General features: G+C 46.2%; 1 protein-coding gene and 1 long non-coding RNA gene across 4 annotated transcripts in view; one reads left to right on the top strand and one right to left on the bottom strand.

The window, feature by feature from the left end:
- Positions 1-21,816, bottom strand: part of LOC141581796 (uncharacterized) — a 154,699-nt gene that overhangs the window by 24,505 nt on the left and 108,378 nt on the right. The window lies entirely within an intron of this gene.
- The window catches only part of PIK3R6 (phosphoinositide-3-kinase regulatory subunit 6), a 63,388-nt gene continuing 47,221 nt past the window's right edge, over positions 5,650-21,816 (top strand). For both annotated transcript variants that reach the window (XM_039476333.2, XM_074388167.1), the window contains exon 1: positions 5,650-5,822. The gene's annotated coding sequence lies outside the window, so the exon portion shown is untranslated. The remainder of the gene's footprint in view (positions 5,823-21,816) is intronic.

The raw sequence follows: 21,816 nt of genomic DNA, 5'->3' as shown, positions 1-21,816 counted from the left end.
GTCTGTGCTGACCACTGCTGAGGGGAGGGCAGTCAGGAAGGAAGCCCTTGGTGAATGGAGAATGTCGCTCCTGGCTCCAGAGTGGACTGAAGGTGGTCCCCCGAGACCTAGGGGGAAAAGAAGGGAGGGAGCAGAGCAGCCCCCACTCCCACACACCGAAGGAAGGGGCCCTTGCCACCAGGGACCAGAGGCCTTCTCTGAGCAAAACTGTAGCCTAAAGTCTCTGAGGCCAGAACAGAATTGTTTTGGGGTTGAGAAAGCTGAGGAGGGCTTTGCAAACCCAATCTCCAGCCCCTCAGGTAACAGAGAAGGAAACTGAGGCCCAGAGACAGGGAGAGTCCTGCGCAGGGTCACACAAAGTGAGAGGCGCATACCAGGATGAGGGCCCAGCCAGGTGGCTTGGCTCACTTCTGGGGCTGTGTCTGTGTGTGTGTGTGTGTGTGTGTGTGTGTGTGTGTGTGTTCCTACACATATGTGTGGAGGGCAGGCAATTTGCATAAATAGTAAGAGGTACGGGTCTTTGAGTTTTCCCACTGATCTGGTTGACCCCAGCCATCTTGATTTGTTCCCCTTCCTGGTGTGAGTTCATTTGGGAGAAGAAAATGGAGAGGGTGATATGCATATTATGCAGATCAAGTGACTCCTAACACCTCTCCAGCTCAACTCCTCCAGCAAAAGCCTGTCCAAGGAGGAACCTGTGGTATTAGGGGCTGTGGGGGAGGAAGGGGGATGGGGTCCACTTGGTTTCCCTCTCAAGGCAGCCAGGAGAACAGGGGAAATGAGAAGAGCCCAGGCCCCACCCTTCATGGCAACCCCAAGGTCTCTGCCTCCTCATCCCACCCCAGAGCTGCCAGTACCAAGGAGTCTGGGACAGGGGACAGTTGCACCTGCAAAAGAGAAGGAGGAGTTCACAAGGTTTCTTCACCACCTGAAGGGTGGCTTTCGGAAGATGGAGTGACTGATTATCTGTGTCCTTCCCCTTTCGGACCCTGTAAATGTGTGACTAGTCCAAACAAAAATGTATGTTTGAATTCAAGAAAAGAATGCGGTTGATCATTCTATATATATATACTGATATATAATGATCTTCAAGTAAACAAAGCAAGTTGAAGAACAATTTGTACGGCACTCATGTCTGTAAACCATCCTAAGCTATTGATCATGGTTATCACTGGGTGGGAAGATAAAGAAATTGGGGAGGGGGAGGAGAGAGACTCTGTTTTTACTCTGTGGTCCTACAATGTTTGAGTGTTTTTATAATGGAAATATATTTATGAGTGACTAGTTTTGTTGTTGTTTGTTTGTTTGAGACAGAGTCTCACTCTGTCACCCGGGCTGGAGGCACTGGCACAATCTCGGCTCACTGCAACCTCTGCCTCCTGGGTTCAAGCGTTTCTCCTGCCTCAGCCTCCCGAGTAGCTGGGATTACAGATGCCGACCACCACACTGGCTAATTTTTGTATTTTTAGTAGACACAGAATTTCACCACATTGGCCAGGCTGGTGTTGAACTCCTGACCTCAGCTGATCCACCCGCCTCGGCTTCCCAAAGTGTTGGGATTACAGGCGTGAGCCACCGTGCCTGGCCTACATGACAAGTTTTTTAAACATTACAGCTTAACCAAAAAAGAACATTGATGGCATTTAAAATCGAAACTCCCCCCCCCCAACCACCACCAAAAATAAGAAAAATGGCTGAGGGGGTGACTGGTTGGATATAAAGCATAAATCTGCTTCTCCTGTCACCCCAATTAGTCCTGATTCTGCACAAACCCTGCCAAATAACACGGCTGGAAGTAAAGGATAGAAAATTCCCAGGGTGTGTCCTGTTCCTCTCTTTCCACAGCACAGCAGACAGTACTAGTTGATAACAGATTGCCAGGGCAATGCTGATGCTGTCGATCTAGGGACCACCCTTAGTGAACACTGGCTTAGATCATGATGCTGCCCTGCCTGCCCCTGCACTGTGGGTGAGAGCTAGAGGGACTGTACCAGAGGCAGAGGTGCCCGCAGGTGGGTCCTGCCTCTGCCACTGCCTTAGCCTTCCTGGACTGAGGTTAAGTGATTCAGGAATCAGGCTGGCGTAGCCTACAGGTCTTCCTGGGGTTGGGTGGGAAGTCCTGGGACCGGGGTGGGGAGGTCCATGGTTCAAGTCCCACTACCACCAGGGCTGTGAGCCTTTAAACTTTACCTGTCTGTATAACCATACCTGACTCATGAGATGACTGTCTAACCGAAGCAGAATGTGTTTTCCTAACAGTTCTTTTCTGGCTTATTACTTCTCACAGTTTTCTAAAAATGGGTCCTGCCAACCAGAGAGCTATTTGTGTGGGTAGTGGTCATGAGCTGGGGTAGAAAAATGGAGAGTTAAGAATTAGAATGGAATTGAAGTGCTCTGAACGCACTGAGAAGACAATTTGAATATGTCTGTGAAAAAACTCTGGGAGGGAAGAACCAATGCTAGTGGGGAGAAGAGAGAAAGGAAAAAGCACAAACCCCACCCTATTCCAGGCTGCCCGGTCCAATGGCATGGCATGGAGGAGGGACTCTGGATGACAGACCTATCCACAGAGGACTTTCGAATAGTTTCCTAAGAAATGTATGATGTATACTCCCTTCATCCTTCTAGGTAATCTTTAGTAAAATTGACATTGCTTATTAGTATTTTGTGTATGTGGGTTCCTTAGAAAACTAAGATGATGAATTCTGCTACCTTCAATGCTGAATAATCCCAGAGCCGCTCCCACAGTGGGCGGCACTGCAGGCAAAGGCACAAGCAACCCTGGGAGGTCTCCTGTCCAAAGCAAGTAATTCTTGCCTGACTCCAACTCTGTGGTCCTACAGAGCTCCCCAGTGCTGGTACCCAGCCCTTCTCATCCACAGCTTTGTCCACAGTTGCAAGAAGATTTAATTTTTGTTGAAAGCTCTCAGTTGCTTTGTAGTGGTTTGGAAAACGGATGAGGATGGAACCAAAGCAATGGTTAGTCTGCAAAGAAGATAAGGAACTGTGTAACCCCAAGGTGAGTTATATGGACAGACTTACAAACACACTGGCTGAGACAGAAGAACCTGAGGAGAGGCCACTGCAGTTGTGCCCAGAAGGGCCACCAGGAGTGGGGACCCTCACTTGGCAGAGGAGGGTGGCGGAGGGAGAAGGAGGAGTGGCAATAGATAATGGACCTTTTTCTTCTGTATCTTGGGCACTGATCACTCTGGGGTGGCTTTGCCTCCATTAGCTGATCAGGTCATCTGGGAACTAGTACAATGAAGGCGGGGAACCCTAATTTTCACAGTTCTGATGCCAACAGTTCATTGGCCTTTTTGGCAAGGGGAGAGGGGCTGCTTTTGGGAGACTGGTATAAATGAGAAAGCTGGTAAGAGCATAGCCTAGAAAACCCAGATTAAACAGATCGTAAGAACATGGTCTGGAGAGGAAAGACTTGACTGGGGTTGGCCAACGGGGCAGTGCTGCCTTGCCTTGGGAATGGCAGGGGCAGTGCACTGGGAGCCCTGGGGGAACTTGGTCCTTCCTACTGTCACCTCCTCCTGCTGCTCTCTTTAGTAGCTGTGTGCACTCAAAAATGAAAGCACCCTAGCTCCTCTTTGCAAGGGACAACTGTGGGGCTCTCTATGGTCACCAAGCTGCCCTCTCCGTGGCTACCACAGCCAATGCAGTTGAAGAGACAGCAGCTGATGATAAGAGAGCAAAGCAGCCACAAGCAGTGATATCGGCTTGTGATTTCCGATTCAGTTAAGCCAAAGCTGATAAGGAGAGGGGCTGCCCAGGGTGGCCACACTGGCTGGCTGCTGCTGAGTCTGGAACCTGCAGGGGTTCTTGAGTTCTTGGTCTTTTATCCTGTCCTGGGCTTGTTCATTTCCTTCATTCAGTCACCCATTTGCTTTATAAATAAACCAAACATTCTCTTGACACCCTCTCACCCTGTGATGGATGGAATAATGAACAACACCCTAGCCCCTGCTCTTTCAGAACTTATTGAAGGAGGGAGGCGGAACAAGGCAGACATGTGACCTGAGAATGCTCGATGCAAGATAGAATGTGACTTCAGTCACATGAACAGCAGCAGCTATGGGAGGAAGGCACAGCCATGGAGTAAATAATTTACATTTCTGGACTTTCTTCGAAATTGCTTCCTCTACAAAATGAGGGGTCAGCATAGAACCTAGTCAAGCCCCTACAGAAAAAGACCAGTGACTTCACAGCCCCAAAGCTCTACGGTCTGAGCTAAGTGACAGAAACCAAACTCCAAGAGGCTTAATCCAAAAAAGGAATAGAATGGATTGGATCATATACAATGAACAGTTCAAGGGTAGATTCAGCACCAGAATTTCAGGCATAGCGGTATCCAGCGTTTAAACCATGCTGTCAGCAATCTGTCGCTTTCTAGAGCCATTTACCCATCAGCCCCAACAGGGTGACAGCATAGAAGCTGTGAGTTTTTCAAGGCTCTAGAAATGTGTCAGAGACTCTCCCAAATAGGGTTCGGCTTCGAAATGTGAAAAGAAAAAGAAAAAGAAAAGAATAGAAAAGAAAGAATAAATGACGAAGTAGCAAACGTGTTACAATGTAGTTGATCCACTTCCCCCAGCAGCTCTACTGTCCCTGTCCAGCACTGCTCTCTCCTAATTGCTAAGGACAGCAGATGCTTTTTCATTCTCTTCATCTGTGTCCTCACTACAGTCATTGACATCGTTGCCCATCGCCTCCTCCTTGGCACTCTGTCTTCTGCCAGCCTCCCTGGCACTCTGCTTTCCTCCTGCCTCTTAGCCTTGTTTCTTGTTCTTCTCAGATAAAAAATGAGTGACAAGGGGTGAGCCAGGAGAAGGGTTGGGAAGAGATTCCCACAGCCTGGATCCTTAAGAGACCTCAGTACTTCTGGGAGGGGCTGGAGTGAGGGGATAAAGCATTATGTTGGGAGATTAGGGAGTGACCAGATCAAGAAGGGTCTGGCAAGTCACACTAAGGAGTTTGGCCATTCTCTTTAAAGTAATATGGAGCCATTGAAGGTTACAGCCGGAGTATAACATGAACAGATTTGTGCTTCACTCTTAGAAAGAGATCTTTGGCTGTGGGGTGAAGGCAGGATTAGAGGGAGACCTCCGGCTATTGTAGTGTTTCAAGAAGAAGACCATGGTAGTCAGATGAAGAAGTGGCAGCCACAGGGATGGAAGAAAGTAGAGAATTCACAAGATATTGACAGGGCTTGGTGCAGCTGAGGTGTAACAGGCGAGGGAGAGGGAGGTGTTAGGATGATACCGAGGCTGCTGATTCTGAGGTGAGAAACAGAGAAGTGGGCTTAGATGGGGGAATGATGAGCTTGGTTTGTACCTGTGGAGATGGAGGTGCTTGAGGGACATCTGGCTGGCCATGTCCAGGGGTAGGGGATGGTTGGTGAGTCTGAAGCTCGAGAAAGAGATTCAGGGCTCTCTGCATCAGTCCTTCCCCAGTCAACACCAGAGGGGGTCTCTTGGCAGGTGAGACCCCTAAAACTGGTCACATACGATTAGAATAAAGGACCTCCAGTGACTGTAGGTGACCACAGACGCTTCTTTAGAAAGCAGTCTCACAGCAGGATGCATTCTGGGAGGAGCTCTGAGGGCCACAAGGAAGGGGAAGGAAGAGGAGGGGACAGAGCTGTGAGACTCCGAGGTTTTCTCTGCAGATCTGAAGAGTGCAGTCAAGACTGCAGACACCCGTGGAGGCTCCCCCAAGATATCTGGTTCTCTGGGACTGGGGACCTCGCACAGGACCGCAGGGAGTTGGCTGAAGGACTCGGGTAGACCAGGAGCTGCCAACAAACCAAGGTAGGTGCCAGCTCGAATGGAGCTCCCCAGGGAGGCAGATCTTAGCAGAGCAGACAGAAGGGTGGAAAGGAGGGAGCTGGAACGGGAACCCCTGAAGGGGCCAAAACACCCCTGGCTCTTATTTACTCAAGTTCAGGGCTGCCAGGGACGGCCTTTCTGAGAAGGGTTACCTCAGACACTGCCGGGTAACTCTGCCAAGTTCAGATCGTTTCAGCCCATTTTCACAGGATGAAAGGACATGGGACCCTGGGAGAAGGGCTCTCCTTTCTTCTGGAATCCTGTACATGCCGTTAATAATAGGACTAATTATTCATGCCCTGTGCTGCGGACTACACCCATTTTCCCATTTGATTCTCACCGGCATTTAGAGGTTGTCTGGATAAGGGTTTTAGTGCCATTTTATAGGAGAGAAGACTGAGGCTTAAGGAGATGAAGCAACTTGCTAAAGCTTGCAGAGTGGGTTAGCAAGGAGCAGGACTCAATAGGAAATGTCTGGGTCCCAGTCTGTGCCCTTTCTGGGACATCATCTGTCCTGGGGAATTTGGTGAGTCATGCCGGTCTAGCCGATTTTCTCCCTATGCACAAATCGGGGATCTTCTATGTGCCAGAGTCTGACTGAGGCCTGGTCTCTGTCCTGAAGGAGCTGACTGCTGCCTGCCATGAGGGTCCGGACACAGCTGCAAGTGACCGACCCAGAAAGTAACACGTGCCAGGGTCCTCAGTGAGCTGGGCAGTGTGAGGCACACACAGGATGGGAGAGAGAGACTGCCAGGTGTGGGCTCAAGGAGGGTCCCATGGAAGGTGGCACCTGGCTGAGGCTCAAGAGAGGACCTGGTGTGCAGAGAGGAGACAAGAGGCACCCCAGTGGTAGGGAGTAAAATGTGCAAACCCCCAGAGGCAGGAAAGCAGGTGCAAAAGTCAGGTGTAAGGGAAAGTATAGCTAGAGGCGGTGTGTGGCTGCTACCAGGGAGTGTGCAGAGCCCTCGCAGGCATGGACCTGTTCCATTTATTCATTTAGCTCTGAGTGGTTTTCAAATATCATCTCATTTAGACTCATGACAAGCCTATGAGGTAGGCACTGTTGTCAGGTCCCCTTTAAGAGACACAGAGGTTTTAAGCAGCAGCCCAGGTTGCCCTATGGACAGAGAGGATTGGAATGCCATCTGTCTGGCCACCGTGCCCCGCTGCCTCTCACTAGAACCTGCTGCTGGCTCCTTCACTGTCTCCATGAGAGCGCCTCCACTGACATGGTGGCTGCAGATGCTGGGGGCTGCTGGGGTCCCTTGTATTCAGGCCCCATCAGATCCCACCAGGCTTCCACACCCTGGGAACAATGCTCACCCAGCCCCACCCCACTGGCTCTTATACCCAGGTGTTTCCTTCCAGCCAGAAGCAGACACAGCTGAGGAAACCAGCCTGTCCCTGTCCACAGGGGCCAGGCCAGACAGCAGGATCCTCACCTCCCGGCCCCTCAGGAATCTGAAAAGTGGACCTCGTGGGAGCAAGGGCTAAGGATTGAGGGGGACCCATCAGGACCCCTCAGGACCCAGAGCTCTGTCCTCTCCCTTACTCCCTCACTGCGAGCGAGCTCACCACATGCTCTGATCTGAGAAAAGGCCCACAGCTGTGCTGTCTGGCAAGCTGAGCTGCCCCTGAAACCCTGAGGGCATGAGGCAGCTCTGGTGGGAAAAGAGGGGAGGCGACAGAAGCAGGAGACCTGCTCTGCAGGTTCCCTCTCTCTGTGCCACAGGAGTGGGTGGAGGACAGGAGGCAGGGCTGAGTGTGGCCCTAGGAAGCCCTGCGTGTTTTCTGCCCAGGCTAGTCCTGCAGGTGTGGTATAGGGAGGCCTGTGTGGTGGGTTCTTCTGTCTAAACAGCTTGTCCCAGGAGCACGTGATGGGGGGACGGGGGAACAGGGGGACGAGGGGACAGAGGACTATTAGATCTGGATTCTTCACGACAGAAACACTGACCCTGAGCCAGGCTTCCTCAGACCCTCTTCTATGTTCTCTTACTTCAATCTTCTCTAGCCAGGAAATCACCCCCACTTTATCTCACACTAATGACAGGGAGCAGCAGCTGTGAACAGGTGGCCCCATTTGCTTCTTTCTGCCATGCCCATAGAACACTTCTATGGAGCTGTGTGTGTACACCTGGCCTGAGACCTGTTCATTGCAGATGTTCTGTGTTTAAGGAAGAATGCTCTCTGAATCCCAATTCACTCATCCCTTTGTTCGTTCATGCATTCTTTGTCTCTGATCTCATCCTTTGTCAAGAATTGTGACGGACCTGAGTTATAAGTTAGAAGGATCTGTTAGTTGTAAGTTAACTTATAACTAACAAGTTAGTTTACCACAGTTTCATGGCCACCAGCAGAAGATACGAGACTCCAGAGGCAGAGACAAATAACTCTATCACTCACAGCACAACTAGCATCATGAGTGTCAAGTTTATAGTTTCCCCTTGCCCCCCAAGTCCCAGGGGCACAGCAAGGAGGCCAATCCAAGTGGACTCTGTGCATTGCACCCCATGAACCCTGAGCCTAGGAAACCCCAAGTTTCATGACGAGCTGCAAACAACCTGCCCAACTTTTACCCTGAAAGGACACATTATCTCTATCGTATTGACAACAAATAAATCCGCTTTTTGTCCTAGAAGAGACAGTATCTTCCAAGGCTATTTGCTATACAAACATATTTGAAAAGATGATGTAGAAGAATTCTCACCAGGCATGCACAAACAGAAACTATGGAGAATTGTCTCCCAACATCTTCCTAATGTCCCCCACTCATTATACCCCAACCACGATGTCCCTTAAAATACTGGGTACCCTCGCAACTCAAGACTTTGCTATTCTCTTTGCTTAGAGCAGTCTTCCTGTAGATACCACATGGCTTGCTGCTGGGCCGTCTTTCAGGTTCCTACTTAAATGGCATCTCCTCAGGAGATCTCCCTCATCATCCTTTTAAAAACCACACACAAGGCTGGGTGTGGTGGCTCATGCCTGTAATCACAACAATTTGGGAGGCCGAGGTGGGCATATCACAAGGTCAGGAGATCAAGACCATCCTGGATAACACGGTGAAACCCTGTCTCAATGAAAAATACAAAAAATTAGCTGAGCATGGTGGCACGCACCTGTAGTTCCAGCTACTCAGGAGGCTGAGGCAGGAGAATTGCTTGAACCCAGGAGACAGAGGTTTCAGTGAGCCAAGACTGAGCCACTGCACTCCAGTCTGGGTGACAGAGTGAGACTCTGTCTCAAAAACAAAACAAAACAAAACAAAACACACACACACACTTGGGGGTTTGGAGTCAATAGGGAGATGCTGGTCAAAGGGTATGAAGTTTCTGTTAGAAGGAATAAGGTTTCTGAGATCCACTGCACAGCAGAGTGACTATAGTTAATAATGGTGTATATTTCACAATTGCTAAGAGAGTAAATATTTCAAATGTTTTCACCATGAAAATGATAGGTACTCAATTGATATGTTAATTAGCCTTATTTCATCACTCCACATTATGTACGTCTATCATAATATCACTTTGTCCCCATAAATATATGCAATTATAATTTATCAATTCATATTAAAATTTACAAGTTTAAATTTAAATCAATATTTAAATATCTACATAGCCATATATCTATATCCATACACTGCACACCCCTCCCCAACTCTAGAACCCCTCCCTCCTCTTTCCAACTTTATTCTCATAGCACTTATCTTCATCTAATATACAATTTAATTATTTGGTTGATTTTCTGTCCCCTACACACCCATTAGAGTGCAAACTTTCTAAGAGCAGGCATTTTGTCTATTTTATCTTATTGCCACATACCCAGAACCTGGAACAGTGTCTGACACATAGAAATTTGCTCAGGAAGCAGGTGTGATGGCTCACACCTGTAATCCCAGCACTTTAGGAGGCCTAAGTGGGCAGATCACAAGGTCAAGAGATTGAGACCATCCTAGCCAACATGGTGAAACCCCATCTCTATTAAAACTACAAAAATAAGCTGGGCATGCTACTCGGGAGGCTGAGGCAGGAGAACCACTTGAACCTGGGAGGCGGAGGTTGCAGTGAGCCAAGCTTGTGCCACTGCATTCTAGCCTGGCGACAGAGCAAGATTCTGTCTCAAAAAAAAAGTTTGCTCAGGAACTACGGAATAAGTGAAACAATGAGTGAGTGCTGGGCGAAGTGTAAGTGAGAGGCCAAGGCGGGGGTGACCACAGGGCATCTCTCAGGTTGTTGGGATTTGTCCCTCGGCCACTTTCCCGTTGCCCATTTTGGTGCCAGGAGTCTTGCTGACTGTGGGTGGAGGCTGGTATATTGCTCTCCTGTAATGACGTATTCTTGCTCTATGGGGTGGGGGGTGGGGTAGAGAGGAAATTCGAGATGAGCCCTGATGTGCTACTTGATTGGTCAGTACCTTGCACATGGCCCTTGAGGCACGAAAGCAACAAACACTGAAGCCTCAGCTGTCCATGATACAGCCTGAGACAGCTCGGTCACCCACAGGTGACAGAGGGAGCTGCAAGGTCAGTGTGGCACAATGTCCTTGTCACCATTGTGTCTGTCTTCACATTTCCTATGGGACTGCTGTCTTCTTTGCAGTATTCTGAGCATCAAACTAATCTCTGTTTCCTGTGTCATTCATTGTGGCAATCATGCCCAGCAGACTTGTTTCTGCCCTCTAGACCAACAGTAGCTTTGAGACAGTGACCCTGTCTTGTATTCATATGAGTACCTGGCATTCATTCATTTGAGCATATTTATCAAGGGCCTTCCATGTGGTATAAACAGTGTCGGTAATTGGGACTCAAAAGTGAGCAAAATGGAGCTCCTAGCCATGGGGAGCTTACATTTTAGTGGAGGCAGGCAGATGGTAAACAAACACAATAGCATAGTCCCCTTACCGGTAGGAGACACATTCTGAGACCCCCAGGGGATGCTTAAGGCCTCCACTAGTACTGAACCTGACTGCTGTCAATTAGAACACATTTCTGCTCAGGTCTTGCACCCACAAATTTAATTGCTCTTTCCATCTTAATGAAGCACTTATCATATACTGTGGCCATAACTTTGCTGTTTCAGATGACCCAGCAAAACTAGCCAATGTTTCTTTCACAATTTCATGGCTAGAAGATTTGCTCTTACCATGGATCTTAGCAACTTTAGCATATGATATTTTTCTTTCCTTGTTAAGATGAGAACTTCCACCTTTTCACTGAAAGGAAGCACTTTACAGCTTCTCGTTGGCATATCTAAATTGCCAGCATCACTTCTCTTGTACCTTGAGGCCACTGGTAAGTAAAATAAGGGTAACTTGGGCTCAAGCACTGGGATACCACTACAGTTCATTTGATAACCATGATGGCTAGCAAGTGGCTTACAGTTGGGTAGCCCGCACCATGTACACCAGTTGAACAAAGGGATGTTCACATTCTGGGTGGGACAGAGCAGAATGGTGAGAGGCTTCATCATGCTACTCAGAACAGTATGCAATTTAAAATTTAGGAATTGTTTATTTCTAGAATTTTTCATTTAATATTTTTGGTTGACCTTGAGCAACTGAAATTACTGAAAGCGAAACTGCAGATAAGGGAGGATTACTACTGTGGAAGGCATCAAGTACTAGGGAGAAGTACAGAGATGTGCTGTGTTTGTTGAAAGACTTCTATGGGCACTGTGTGGCAACCCTAATGCCCAGCCCACTTCAGATATTCTGCAGTTAACTTTTCTCTTTATGCACTACAACATGAACCAGAATATAGAAGACGATTGCCAATGTGTCTACTTGCACCAGCCCGACAGGTACCATAAATGATGATGTGGACAGGCTGATAGTGCTGGTGTGGTGTGCTGTCCCTGGCACTGCCCCCAGCTTCTGTATTGTGGACTCAGTGGGGACACTGAGGCCCTGGAGAGCACATGGCCCTTCTACAGGGGAGCTGCATGTCAACTCCAGCTAATTGTTGCCACGCGGGATCACGGGTCTGGTGTTGTTAGATCTTCCAGTTACTTCAACCAAAGCTGGAAATCTAGATTTTTATATGAAATCTGACTTCTAAATGTTAACCACATATTCAAATTTCCAAAAACTGTTGCTTCTTTTGGGGAAGGAAATTGATGAGCCACAGCAGCGGTCCCCAACCTTTTTGGCATCAGGAACCAGTTTCATGGAAGGCAATTTTTCCACGCACGGGGTTTGGGGGTGGGAAGGGTTTTGGTGGATGGGGCTGGGGGTGGGGATGGATTTGCGATGAAACTGCTCCACCTCAGATCATCAGGTATTAGATTCTCTTAACAAACAGGTATCCTAGATCCCTCACATGTGCATGTGCAGTTCACAGTAGGGTTCGAGCTCCTATGACAATCGTATGCGCCTCCTGTCCCCCAACTCTGATCTGACAGGAGGCGGAGCTCAGGCAGTCCTGCCGGCTCACCAGCCACTCTCCACCTGCTGTGCGCCCAGTTCCTAGCAGGCCATGGATCAGTACCGGTCCACAGCCTGGGGTTTGGGGACCCTTGGGCCAGAGGATAGGTAAGAAGGATACTGGCTTTTCACTGTGTAGCTATCTGTGCCTTTTAGATTTTTACCATATGCATGGTTTTTTATGTGAAAGTGAATTTTAAAAATACACCGGACAGCACAGTCTCTGAGATTCCCTTATATGAAACTGTGAAATGGTTAGTCTTCTTAAGCATTGTATTAGTCAGGGCACAACCAACAGGATAGAGACTGAAGGGAGGGGTGGGGCGAGAAAACAAAAGGATGTATTAGCAGGGATTGGCTCCCGTGTCTGTGGAGGCTGCGAAGTCCATAATCTGTGGTCTATAAGCTGGAGGCCCAGGAAGGCCAGTGGTGTAATTCCAGCGTGAGTCCAAAGGCCTGAGAACCAGGGACAATGATGGTGTCAGTCTCAATCTGAGTTTGAAGGCTGGAGAACTAGGAGTGCTGATTTTGTCCAAGGGCAGGATGGCTGTCCCAGCTCAAGCAGAGAGCGCACATTTGCCCTTCATCCTCCCTCTTGTCCTATTCAGGCCCTCAGCAGATGGTGCAATGTCCACCCACATGTCTGAGGGCAGATCTTGACTCTCTCTCTCCATCCAGATGCTCATCTCTCCTGGAACACCCCCCACGACCACCACCACAGATACCTCCAGAAATAATGCTTCACCAGCCATCTGGGCTTTCCTTGGCCTGGTCAAGATGACATGTAAAACAAACCATCACAAGCATGTTGCATGCTTTGGAGGGTCAGGAGGTGACATTGACAATGAGTCCTGAATGTTGAGGAGGAGCCAGCTGTGGGGAAAGCTAGGGGAAGGATGCCCCAGGCAGGGGCATGCAAAGATCCTGAGGTATGATCAAGTTTGGCAGGACAAGATGAGTTTACTAGATCAAGAAGCCATCGGAGAGCTTAAATCAGAGAATGAGTTTCAGTTCCTAAAAGGCCATGGATCAGTACCATGTTCCAGGGATCCTGGACAAGTACAGCCACCTGTGGTCATTACAAGGTTACAGATTGGTAGCCCATGCAGCCCGTGGGGCAAGGACTGTGTCTTATTCATCTCTAACCTCTCAGGCCTTATGCAATTTTTGCCCCATGGATTATGTTCTGAAGAGGCTCTTTGATTGATTCAGGAACCTCACACACCCAAACATTGCCAGGAACCCAGGAGACAGCCAGAGGGCCCTCTGGGCAGCCCAAATAGAATATCCAAGTCTGTGGATGGAAGTTCAATGCTCTTTGCATTGGTCAGTTCTCAGGCTTTGTTTTTGCATTTTACGTACAAGACAATTACATGTGCTTAACTGGCTTCCCAGCCTTCAACAAATTGGCAGTTGGGTGGAGGAGCAGACACAGCCTAGGCAGGGCTGCAGCCAATACAGAAGGCACCCTTTGAGCAGACAAATTACAGCAAGTTCCTCTTTGGATGAATTGCAAAACCACACCCTCCCTGCCCTGGTAAATTTCAAAATGGTCAGCAGAGCAGTGGGCTGGACTGCAGCTTCTATTCACCTACTAAGTGCAGGGAACAGTCAGCATTGCTGAAATGAGGAATCATACATGAGAAGTGAAACAGGAACAGCCACTCGGTGCAAGATGGGGCTGCCCTCACCTACTGATAGCTCCTGCCATTGTCACTGTTTTGTGGCACAGTACACATAATCAGCTTCCATCAAGATTAATTGAGAAAACAGCTGGGTGCAGTGGCTCACGCCTGTAATCCCAGCACTTTAAGAGGCTGACACGAGTGGATCACCTGAAGTCAAGAGTTAGAGATCAGCCTGGCTACCATGGTGAAACCCTGTCTCTATGAAAAATACAAAAATTAGCCTAGCGTGGTGGTGGGTACCTGTAATCCCAGCTACTTGGGAGGCTAAGGCAGAAGAATTGCTTGAACCTGGGAGGTGGAGGTTGCAGTGAGCTGATACTGTGCCATTACACTCCAGCCTGGGCAACAAGAGCAAAACTCCGTCTCAAAAAATGAAATAAAACAAGATTAATTGAGAAAACATGCAGAGGCATGGTTTGGTGCTGGAAATGGCAAGCTTTATTTCCTAAAAAATTCATCTCATTCCTGAAGCAAAGACACATGAGATGTTGATGCACTTTGAGAATGAGCTGCTTCCGTTTCCATTTCCTGCCTACGTGCAAGCTTGTCCCCTGAGGGCTTTCCCCCAACACTGGTGTGGTCAGCAGCCCCAAAGGACAGCAAATAGACCACAAAGGTCCCTGTGGGAGGACCGAGGGAGCAGCACCTGCACAAATATGTAGAAACGCTGAATAAACGTTTCAATGAGTGAATGCATGAGTGAATGAAGGAATGAACAAATGAATAGGGAGCCTGACAGTTATTGGTAAAGTGTCTTAGAATTTTGCTTTCCATTAAAAATCAGCCCAGAAACACTCTCCATTTGCCACAAAAACTCCTGGGATCTACACTTCTCTTTTAGTCTTTATCTGTAAGATTTCTTTTCTTTCAAGTCTGCCCCATGTTCAAGAGATGATGGTGGCTTGGACCTGGTGGGGTGGTTCAAGTGGAGGTTAGAATGATCATTCTCCATATCCACATAGGTCATAGAGGGGACCTGGGAACCCCAGCCTCCTGCATCCCATCTGGAAGGCTCTTCTTGGCTTCTCTCCACCACTAGATTTGGGGTCAGGACCCGAATCTGCCCCATGCCCCGCTGCCTGTCCACCGCATGCCTTGGCTCTGCTCACACTGTCTTACCATTTTCAGCTCCTCCCCCTTAGACTGGAACTGCCTCAGACTCAGCCAGAGTCTCATTTACATAAAACAAAATTTCAAGAGCCAGGCACGGTGGCTCGAGCCTGTAATCCCAGCACTTTGGGAGGCTGAGGCGGGTGGAACATGAGGTCAAGAGATCGAGACCATCCCGGTCAACATGGTGAAACCCCGTCTCTACTAAAAATACAAAAAAATTAGCTGGGCATGGTGGCGCGTGCCTGTAATCCCCAGCTACTCAGGAGGCTGAAGCAGGAGAATTGCCTGAACCCAGGAGACAGAGGTTGCGGTGAGCCGAGATTGCGCCATTGCACTCCAGCCTGGGTAAGAAGAGCGAAACTCCATCTCAAAAAAAAAAAAAAAAAAAAATTTCAGGAAGTTCGAGTTTTCGTCTTTGAATTTTCATCATTCATTCTGATCTTGATGCCTACTTTTATTCATAATAACATGCCAGGGAGCATTTTTAGGCAGAATGGCATGGATGGTTGACATGTTCTTTGCTGTACGGGGGTTTTGGGTACCTGATCTCCATGCCCAGCCCTTTATCTACAGAGTGTTGTTCAATAATCTGACATTCAACCCGGTGCTTCTGGGTGCGTGATCTCACAAGGAGGTGGCTAAGGCTCAGAGAGGCCAGAAATGGGCCACACAGGCCAATGGTGGGAGAGCCAGACTCGAACCCAATTCTTCTGAGTCATCAGTCATGGCCACCCCACAGGATGGATCAGCCTCTTAGTGCAGCAGTTCCTGGAGCCCAGGGAGAGGGGAAAGGGGTAATTATTTTAATAATTTTTTTTTTTTTTAAGTTTAAACCCACAGCACAATGTTCTTAAATTGACTGGTGGGCTCCCAATGCTCATGTCATTATTACGTTTCTGAACATAATATGTTAGCTTTTTTCTTTTGTGTGTGCCATCTGTTACATCGTAAAACATAGAGTCAATTGTACTTAATATTAAGACATCAGAAAATGTAGAAATGTATTAAAAGAAAAATTACCTGTGACCTCACTTTTTAGGGGTAAGTAATAACACTTTTTTTGTAGTTTGGTCTGTATCCTTAAAAGGTAAGAGACTGACACACCCACATAAGTACAGGTAAAATTGGGGAAATCTGAATAAAATGTATTGACATCAGTATCCTAGGGGTTTTTGTTTTTGTTTTTGAGACTGAGTTTCACTCTTCTTGCCCAGGCTGGAGTGCAGTGGTATGATCTCAGCTCACTGCAACCTCCGTCTCCCAGATTCAAGTGATTCTCTTGCCTCAGCGTCCCAAGTAGCTGGGATTACAAGCACCTAACACCAAGCCTGGCTAATTTTTGTATTTTTAGTAGAGAACTGGTTTTACCATGTTAGCCAGGCTGGTCTTCAACTCCTGACCTCAGGTGATTCACCTACCTCAGCCTCCCCAAGTGCTGGGATTATAGGCGTGAGCCACTTCGCTCAATCAATATCTTGGTTTTGATACAATAACATTGTTTTGCAAGATGTTATCACTAGGGGGAAACTGGGTAAAGGGCACCTGAGAACTCCCTGTGTTATTTCTTGCCACTGCATGGCAATTTACAATTATCTCAAAATTAGAAGTTTGACTTTAAAAAGAGATAAAGGCTTCTTTTTTCAAACATAACTAACATACTGTTTATTGTCTGCTCCCAAAATATTTGTAGTGTCCAGATATCTAATTGCCTCTAATGTAACAGAGACAATTAGAAATTTTTGCTATGGTTTGAGCTGGGATCCAAGCAAGGTTGACATATTGCAATTGGTTGATAATGTTTCTTAAGGTCCCTTTAAGCTAGAGGTTCACGCTCCCCACTCTACTAACTTCCCCGTCTTCCTTTACCACCACTGCCTCTATCTATCTTCCTTCTGCTTCACTTTTTTTTTTTTTTTTTTTTTTTTTTTTTTTTGAGATGGATTTTCACTCTTGTTGCCCAGGCTGGAGTGCAGTGGCACAATCTCGGCTCACCGCAACCTCCACCTCCCGGGTTCAAGCAATTCTCCTGCCTCAGCCTCCCAAGTAGCTGGGATTACCAGCATGCACCACTGTGCCAGGCTAATTTTGTATTTTTAGTAGAGACAGGGTTTCTCCATGTTGGTCAGGCTGGTCTTGAACTCCTGACCTCAGGTGATCCGCCTGCCTTGGCTTCCCAATGTGCTGGGATAACAGGAGTGAGCTGCCGTGCCCAGCCTCGACTTCACTCTTGAACATCTCAGAATCTGCATCTTGAAGATGGCATCCTGCTCATGCACCTCAACACATTCTGGATTTCTAATAAGTTGGTTATTGGATTAGAGGCTTTTAGAATATATAAAACACACACAGGGAAAAAAAATCAAATGGTGAAACAAGAGTGGAAGCCAGTCACCTTCCCACTCCTGTGCCTCAGGTGTCTTTCCAGAGGCAGCTGTTGTCTTGGGTGTAAATGATCTGGTTTAATAAAGCTGAGGACACCATAGAACATTCTAAAGCAGTCTTTCAATTTTGGAAAGCCATTGCCCTCCTGCCTTTTTTAAGGGAGTAAATTCTAGAATTAGTACAACCTATGAAAGTATATAAGCAGGTAGTAGTGCCAGTTACAAATTAAGGTGTGGGCTGTTCCTTGAACACTTTACTTTTTTTATGTTTTAATTACATATAGGAAGATGAGGAGTGGTGGCTCACGCCTGTAATCCCAGCATTTTGGGAGGCTGAGGCAGGTGGATTACCTGAGGTCAGGAGTTCGAGACCAGCCTGGGCAACATGGTGAAACCCCATCTCTACTAAAAATACAAAAATTAGCTGGGTGTGGTGGGGGGGCACCTGTAATCCTAGCTACTCGGAAGGCTGAGGCAGGAGAATTGCTTGAACCCAGGAGGCAGAGGTTGCAGTGAGCAGAGATCATTGCATTGCACTCAAGCCTGAGCAACATAGCAAAAACTCCATCTTAAAATAATAATGATGATATAATTTACATACAGAAAATGGACTCTATTTTGCTTTATAGTTCTGAGTTTTAACACATGTGTAGATTTATGTGACCATCACCACGATCAGGACCCAGAGCTGTTTCATCACCTCAAAAAGTTCCTCTGTAGTCAACCCCTCTCCCTACCCTGCCCTCTCATAACACTGACCTATTTTCTGACCCTGTAATTTTTTTCTTTTCTAGAATGCCATATAAATGGAAGCATACAGCACACAGGCTTTAGAGCCTGGTTGCCTTTACTCAGCATAAAGTCTCTGAGATTCACACATGTTGCTGCACATAGTTCTCTTTTAAATGCGGAGTATTCCGCTGTGTGAGTGTATCACAGTTTGCTCAACCACGCAACCACTGAAGGCATTTGGGTTGTTTCCAGTTTGGGGCAATTTTGAATAGAGCTGCTATACATATCCATGAGCAGGTGTTTGTGTGAACGTAAGTTTTTATTCCTCTGGAGAAAATAGCTAGGCGTGGGATTACAGGATCATAGTGTAAGTGATGCGTAACTTTATGAGAAATTGATAAACTGTTTTCTGGAATGGCTGTGCCATTTTGCATTGGCTATTTCAATTCCTCTGCCTTTCCCTACGAACTTTAGAATTGACTTATATGTACCTACAAAAAAAAAATCCTGCTGGTATTTTTATTGGAATTACCTTAAATATATAAATCACTTTGGGGAGAATTGACATTTCAACTACACTGGGTCTTCCAAACAATGAACACAGTTTCTCTCCATTTATTTAGATCTTCTCTGATTTACCTAATCAGCATTTTGTAGTTTTCATCATACAGATCCTGCACGTTTTGCTAACCTTATCTTTAAGTGTTTATTTTTAAGAAAATATTTGGAGCTATTGTAAATGGTATTGTAGCTTCTGAATTCAGCAAATATAGATGTACACAACTTTATAACTGCATAGTATTTTACTGAACAAATTAATTTATTTACTTGGTACTCTATAATTGTACCTTTATGTTTTTTCTGGTTTTTCTGGTTTTTGTTTGTTTGTTTGTTTTTTGAGACAGAGTCTCGATCTGTCATCCAGGCTGGAGCGCAGTGACACAATCTTGGCTCACTGCAACTTCCACCTCCAAGCAATTCTCCTGCCTCAACCAGCCAGAGTGGCTGGGATTATAGGCACCCACCACCACGCCTAGCTAATTTTTGTATTTTTAGTAGAGACAGGGTTTTACCATATTGGTCAGGCTGGTCTTGAACTCCTGACCCCAGGTGATCCACCTGCCTCATCCTCCAAAAGTGCTGGGATTACAGGTGTCAGCCACCGCACCTGGCCTTCTCAATTGTTAACAATGTTTTAATGCATATTATTGTACATATCTTTTATCCAGTTGTCCAATATTTCCTTCGGATAGGTTTCTACAAGTGGAATTGCTTGGACAAAAAAAGTATGAACATTTTGAATTTTGATACTTATTGTCCAGTGATCCCCGAGAAAAGCTAGGTTAATTTCCCTTCTCACCAACTATGCATGACTGGAAATTTTCTCATATCCTATCCTTGCCAATAATGAATGTCATTATCTTTTGGCATACTCTTTGCCACTCTCATTTTAATATTTATTTCTATGATTGTCAGTAGGCTGAAATTGTAGTACGTTATAATTACAATGCATTGCTGAATTCAATTGATATCCATTTTTTTTTATTTTTTATTTTTGAGATGGAGTCTCACTTTGTCGTCCAGGCTGGAGTGCAGTGGCGTGATCTCAACTCACTGCAACCTCTGCCTCCCAGGTTCAAGCGATTCTCCTGCCTCAGCCTCCCAGGTAGCTGGGATTATAGGCGGCTAATTTTTGTATTTTTAGTAGAGATGGGGTTTCACCATGTTGGCCAGGCTGGTCTTGAATTCCTGACCTCGTAATCCACCCACCTCAGCCTCCCAAAATGCTGGGATTACAGGTATGAGCCAACATGCCCAGCCAGTTGATATCTATTTTTCAATGTTATATCAATATTTGTAGGTGATCATGGTCTATTTTGGTAAAATATAGATAATATAACATCTTAACCATTTTTAAGTATATAATTCAGTGGCATAAGTACATTCACAATGCTGTATAACCATTACCGCTATCCATTTCCAGAACTTTCCTATCATTCCAGAGACTCTGTACCCATTAAACAATAATTATCCTTTCATCCCTTCCCCAGTCCCTGATAACCTCTGTCATACTTGCTGTCTCTGTCTCTGTGAACTTGCCTATTCTATATTCTAAGTATCTCACATAAGTGGAATCACACAATATTTGTCCTTTTATGGCTAACTTATTTCATGTAACATAATGTTTTCAAGGCTCATCCAGGATGTAGCACATATCTAAATGTATTCCTTTTTAAGGCTGAATAACTTTCCACTCTACATATACGACATATTTTTTTAATCCATTCATTGCTTCTCTGTTGATGGACATTTGAGTTGCTTCTACCATTTTGCTGTTTTGAATAGTGCTTCTATTAATACTGGCATGCAAGTGTCTGTTTGAGTTCCTGTTTTCAACTCTTGTGGGTAGTTACCTAGAAGTGAAATTGCTAGATCATGTGATAATTCTTTGCTTGACTTTTTGAGGAACATGCCATACCATTTTCCATAGCAGCTACACCATTTTGAATTCCCACCCAGCAAGGCACCACATCCTACCAGAGTCTGCACCCCAGAGCAAGAAACCCAATGACTAGAAAGCAGGAGAACAACAAGCAAATCCAATTTCTCCACATCCTTGCCCGTGCTTGTTGTTTTCTGGCTTTATTTTCCCCTGATATATATAAAATGTTCATTCCAGTGGGTGTGAAGTGTGTGATCTATTTTTTTTAACTACCTTTATTAGATTTTGGTATTAAGGTTAAGCTGGCTTTGTCCAATAAATGGAGAATCTTTCCTTCTTTCTCCATGTTTTTGAGCAGATTAAATAACAGAGACATTTTCTTTGTAGGTTTGAAAAAACTTATAAGAAGAACCATCTGAGCCAGACATCACTATCTCAGAGCTAGTTCTTTGACAACCGTCTTTATTTCCTCACTGGTTACTAATATAAGCAGTTTTTCTAACTCTTCTAGAGCCTTTTGAGTCATTTTAATTTTCCTAGAAAACCATGTGGTACACAGGAGACTCAGGTTTTCTTTTCTTTTGTAAATAAATATATATGACATTTATCATTTCTAATATTGTCTCTTTGTCATCTTTTTAGATTAGCTTTCCCAATTATATGTTTGTTTGTTTATTTGCTTTCTCTCCGAAAAACAAGCTCTGGGATTTGTTTGGAGTTTCTCTGCTTTCTAGTCATTGGGTTTATTGCTCTGGGGAGCAGACTCTGGGAGGACCTTCCACTGGGGTCACAGTGGGGCAGCCAGAGGTCATGCTTAAGGGCAGCGCTGTAGAGCCAGAGGGTCTGAGTTCAAGTCCTCATTCCTTACTCACCAGCTAATCGACTTTGAATAGTTATTTAACCTCTCTGTGTTTCAGTATCCCCATCTGTAGAACTGGGGAGGGGTGAGAGATAGAACCTGCCTCATAAGCTTAATATTAACATTAAAAAGTTGGTATTTCCTAAGCACTTAGAAAAGTGATGCCTGGCACATAGTAAGCATTATATAAGTTTCCTTCCTTCCTTCCTTCCTTCCCTCCTTCCTTCCTTCCTTCCCTCCCTCCCTCTCTCCCTCCCTCTCTCCCTCCTTCCTTCCTTCCTTTCTTCCTTCTCTCTCTCTCTCTCTCTCTCTCTCTCTCTCTCTCTCTCTCTCTCTCTCT

The sequence above is a fragment of the Saimiri boliviensis genome, chromosome 17 (assembly GCF_048565385.1).
Source record: "Saimiri boliviensis isolate mSaiBol1 chromosome 17, mSaiBol1.pri, whole genome shotgun sequence".
Taxonomy (NCBI): Eukaryota; Metazoa; Chordata; class Mammalia; order Primates; family Cebidae; genus Saimiri; species Saimiri boliviensis.
The sequence above is the reverse complement of the archived record's forward strand: the minus strand, read 5'-3'. Positions and strand labels throughout refer to the sequence as shown.